At 53.0% G+C, this 4,534-nt stretch overlaps 1 long non-coding RNA gene across 1 annotated transcript; it reads right to left on the bottom strand.

Moving 5' to 3' along the window:
* Positions 1-468: 468 nt before the first annotated feature.
* On the bottom strand, positions 469-3,738 carry LOC114218330 (uncharacterized). The gene is made up of 3 exons (XR_003611178.2): positions 3,644-3,738; positions 2,542-3,136; positions 469-1,382 (listed from the first exon to the last, which is right to left on the bottom strand). It is a non-coding gene; the product is annotated as an uncharacterized LOC114218330 (long non-coding RNA).
* Between the last annotated feature and the right edge of the window lie 796 nt (positions 3,739-4,534).

Raw genomic sequence — 4,534 nt, forward strand, 5'->3', positions numbered from 1 at the left:
GGCAAGCACCAGCAGAAGAAAACTACTTCCCAGGCCACAACAGGAGCAACTCTTTTATGAGCTACGAGTTGTCAGAGGGAAATAAGTAACTTTTTATTGTGAAGCCACATAACCTTACGAAAAGCCTGGCAAACAGAAGCAAGCGCGAACCCGTTATCCCAAAATACCCTCAGGACTCTGCAGGCCTGGGTTCCAATCCCTGCTCTGTTATCTTCCGTTTGACTCGGGGGTAAGTCACTTCTCTGAGCCTCAGTTTATTCATCTGTAAAGGGGGGATAGTAATCTGCCCTCCCAAATTTGTTAGGGTTAAATGAGGAAACACACTCGCGTCCCCGGCCTGTGCCTGGCTACCCACCAAAGCTTCGTAAGATGCTCCGACTCCTAGTTCCTTCCCCTCTCCAATAAAAAAACTCCAAAATGACGAAATATGATTTGTTTAAAAATCCCTAAATTTGGATGTATCACAACTTTCTTCTTCCTTTATTTGGAAACAATGATGGTTTTTTTTTTCTTCTCTTAACTTTCAAAAATTTATTTTTAAATTCACAGGCAGTAAAATGCACTCTCTTTGGTGTAGTTCTCTGGGTTTTGACAAATGTGTAACCGCAACCACCGACCACCGTCAATATAAAGAACGCTCCATCATCCCCCGAAAATTCCCATCTTTGTCCCTTTGTGGTCAGCTCCTCCCCACAGCCCCTGGCCACCCCGATCCGTTCTCCTTTTGCCTTTATCCAGAGTGTCCACAGAAGTGGAATCACAAGGCACGTGGCCTTTCGAGTCTGGATGCTCTCACGGAGCACAATGCTTCTGAGGTCCACCCAAGCTGTTGCGTGGGTTCCTTCTTATCATGTATGATTCCGACTGAGGAGTCAGTGAGGAGACTGTGTGGGCCACTATGGTTGGCTTGTCCCTTCGCCAGGAGAAGGGTGGGGACTGTCCTCAGATTCTGGCAATGATGAACAAAGCTGCTATAAACATCCACGTCTGGGTTTCTCTGTGACCATATGTTTTCATTTCTCTTGTGTAAACACCTGGGGTCCCAACCAGGTTTTGAATGACCTCCACATTGGCCTTGCTAAAAGGTTTGGTTGGGGCGAACACCACCTTGTTGGCTCCGGGTCCCTGTCAGCAGCGCGGGGATGACAAAGGTCAATCACTGAGGAGCGAACGAATGTTCGCGGTCACTTCAGCTTCCTCCCATTCTGTGCCTTTTCCCTCGGAATGTCAAATCATTGTTTTGGTTTCATTTCCTTTTATTTCCACTGACGTGAAGAAGTGCCCAGGAGCAGTGAAAGGATGCAAAGTGGATCAAAACAGCCCAGAAAAGAGTTCATGGTCCCCAAGCAGAATGGTCCAATCTCAAGGAACTGGTAATCAATCTTAAAAGCCAAAAAAAAAAAAAAAAAAAAAAAAAGTCTTGAAAAAAAATCATCCTTTCCCGGGCACCTGAGTGGCTCAGTCGTTAAGCGTCTGCCTTCAGCTCAGGTCAGGATCCCACGGTCCTGGGATCGAGCCCCGCATCGGGCTCCCTGCTCCGCGGGAAGCCTGCTTCTCCCTCTCCCTCTCCCCCTGCTTGTGTTCCTGCTCTCACTATCTCTGTCTCTGTCAAATAAATAAAATCTTAAAAAAAATAAATAAATAAAAATAAAAATAAAAATAAATCATCCTATCCCGATTTTTTTCTTTATCATAAAACATTATCTGTACTTCCATCCCGCCCTGAACATGACTGTCTAACGGTGAAGAGGCCGTGCCCCCAGTCGGATGAAGGTATGCCACCATGACAGCAGCAGGCCCGGGTTGGGCTGACTCTGCGCAGAGCTCCCAGATGAGGACACTTGGTCCGCTGGACTCACTCCAAAACTGCAGCTTGGAAGCCACGGCCGTCTACGCAATTGCCCTGAGCCCCGATTCTGCCCAAACCCGGCGTGGCCTGGCTCAAGGTGGGGGCATCTGGCCTCCCTGACTTGTCTGTCTCCACAGCTCTGGCCATTTTTCAAACCATCCTTATTGTTAGAAGAGCCACAGAAACCCAATTAGTCTGGATTCTCCAGAGAAACAGAACCAATAGGGTGTGTGTGTGTGTGTGTGTGTGTGTGTGTGTGTGTGTGTGTGTGAAGAGATGTATTATAAAAAATTGGCCCACATGACTACGGAGGCTGAGAAGTCCTGACACCTGCAACCAACAAGCTGGGGACCCAGGAGAGCTGATGGTGAAAGTTCCAGCCTGAATCTTAGTCCGAGGGCAGGAGAAAACCAACGTCCCAACTTGAAGACAGGCAGAGAGAGCAAATCCCCCCCTTCCTTTGCTTTTTGGTTCTATTCAGGCCTTCGATAGATTGGAGGAGGCCCATTCACATCAAGGAGGGCCATCTGCTTGACTCAAGTCTACTGATTCCCATGTGAGTCTCCCCCAGAAACACCCTCCCAGACACACCCAGAACCACGTTTGACCAAATATCTGAGCCCCCCACCCCCCCCATAGCTCAGTCAAGTTACATGTAAAATGAACTATCCCAGAAACCAGGGGACCCCTACCTGCCCAGGTGGCTCATCGGTGGGGCAGCCCTCCCGAGCAGTGGGTAACCAGGTGCCGCTTCCCCAGGCCTGGCTGTTGGCAGGGTGCCCGGGGCTGGCTGCAGGGCAGAAGGCCGAGGCGGCGAGGAGGGTAGCGGTCAGCCAGCGACCGGCTCTTGTCAGCCGAAACTCTGCAGCCAGCCCCGTCTACTCAGGGAAGACACAGGAGCTTCACAGGGTTATTCATCAGGGTCCTGCGGAGGCCTTGGTGCTCCCGGTCCTGGAAACGGAGTCTGTGCCATCCTTGCTCCTCGACGCTGCTTCCGGACTCTTCTCCACCCTCCCCACAAAGCAGACCTCTGAACCTCCTGTTGTCAGACCTTCTTACCGGCCGCCTCTCCTTGCCTCAGGCACCCACAGATCTCCAGGCCACCTACTCTCAATCCTTGAAGATCTTCGTGCTGGGCCACCTGTTGTCCCCTTGCACCTGCGTACTCCTTGGCGGTTCCAGCATCCACGCAGATGGTCTTTTGACTTCAGTCCTTCACCTCCTCTCCTCCAATGGCTTGTGTCTCCTCACGGCTCAGCGACTGGCTCCCGAGGGCACACACTGGGCCTGGCAAGTGTGCCCAGATTCTTCAGACCCCCAATTTCCGGCCCTTTCAGGCCACCACCTCCTACTACCCATTTCTTGCTTCTAGATTCCTGCCTCCTAACAGTCCTTGACCACCTCAGCCCCTGTGAACCCTGGTCCTCTGGTGCTCTTCCTGGACCCATCTCCCACCCTCATCCCACGGCTGGGGGCGGGGGACCCCGCCTCTGCTTAGGCCCCGCCCCCTGCCCTATGCTCCTGAAAGTGGCTGGGGACACACACATTCCTGCTAACCAGTCTCATTCACAGTCAAAAGTGCTCACCTGGATGGGGCCCCAGGCCCCTCTGCCACCTGGCCCAGTCCCTGCCCTGCTCCTTGGAGGATATTCCCACCTGCCCCAGCCTGCTTCCATTTCATTGAAGAAAAGGGGAGCCCATCAGCCAAGAGCTCCCTCAGGCTCTCCTGACTACATCCCTCTGTTTGTTCAGATGAGCCTTGGCACCATCTCTCACACCCCCAGTCGCCTTTACCTGCAGAATGTCACCAGGATACAGCCCCTTGGCGCCCCTGCCTCCCACTTCCTGCAAGGCTCCCTGTCTCTGCTTCTGTGTCCTTCCCCGGCCTGTGCTCGACACAGCAGCCAGAGGGATGGAGTTCAACACAGGCCGGGTGACGTTGCATCACATCCGCAAACACTTACGTTGGCTTCTCCTCCCCTCCCCTCCCTTCTCCTCTCCTCCCTTCCCTTCCCTTCTCTCTCTCTCTCTCTCTCTGTCTCTCTCTCTCTCTCAGGGTCAAAGCTCCCTCGGGCTTTGCCAATGCCTTGCCAATGCCCCCACCAGGTTACCTTCTGCCCAATCTCCACCCCTTCTCGCTTGGGCTCACCTACCTGCCAGCCTCCTTCCTGGCTCACCAACCACATGCTCCCATCTGAGCCTTGCTGTTCCTCCTCCTGGAGCCGTGCCCCCCCCAACACACACACCCATGAGGGTCCCTCCTGTCACCGTCTGCCTGGCTTGTATAAAATTTTACTCTCCTAGGGAGGCCTTTGCTGGCCACCCCACCTAAAATGCATCCCTCCCTAAACCCAGCATCTCCCTCCCTGACCTGGGTTCCTCCTGGCACTTAGTGCCCTTTTTAAAATTTTATTTACCGGGACGTCTGGGTGGCTCAGTCAGTGAAGCATCTGCCTTCAGCTCAGGTCATGATCCCGGGGTCTCGGGATGGAGCCCCGCATCGGGCTCCCTGCTCGGCGGGAAGCCTGCTTCTTCCTCTGCCTCTGTCCCTCCCCACTGCTCATGTTCTCTCTCTCTCAAATAAATACAATTTAAAAATTCCTTTATTTACCTTGTTTCGGGTCCACCTCCCCGTACAGTAAGCTCCGTGAGAGCAGGGAGTTTTCAGTTATTCACTGTTGACCC

The sequence above is a fragment of the Eumetopias jubatus genome, unplaced genomic scaffold (assembly GCF_037043125.1).
Source record: "Eumetopias jubatus isolate StellerSeaLion01/CBP00866 unplaced genomic scaffold, mEumJub1_p1.0 scaffold_8, whole genome shotgun sequence".
Classification (NCBI taxonomy): Eukaryota; Metazoa; Chordata; class Mammalia; order Carnivora; family Otariidae; genus Eumetopias; species Eumetopias jubatus.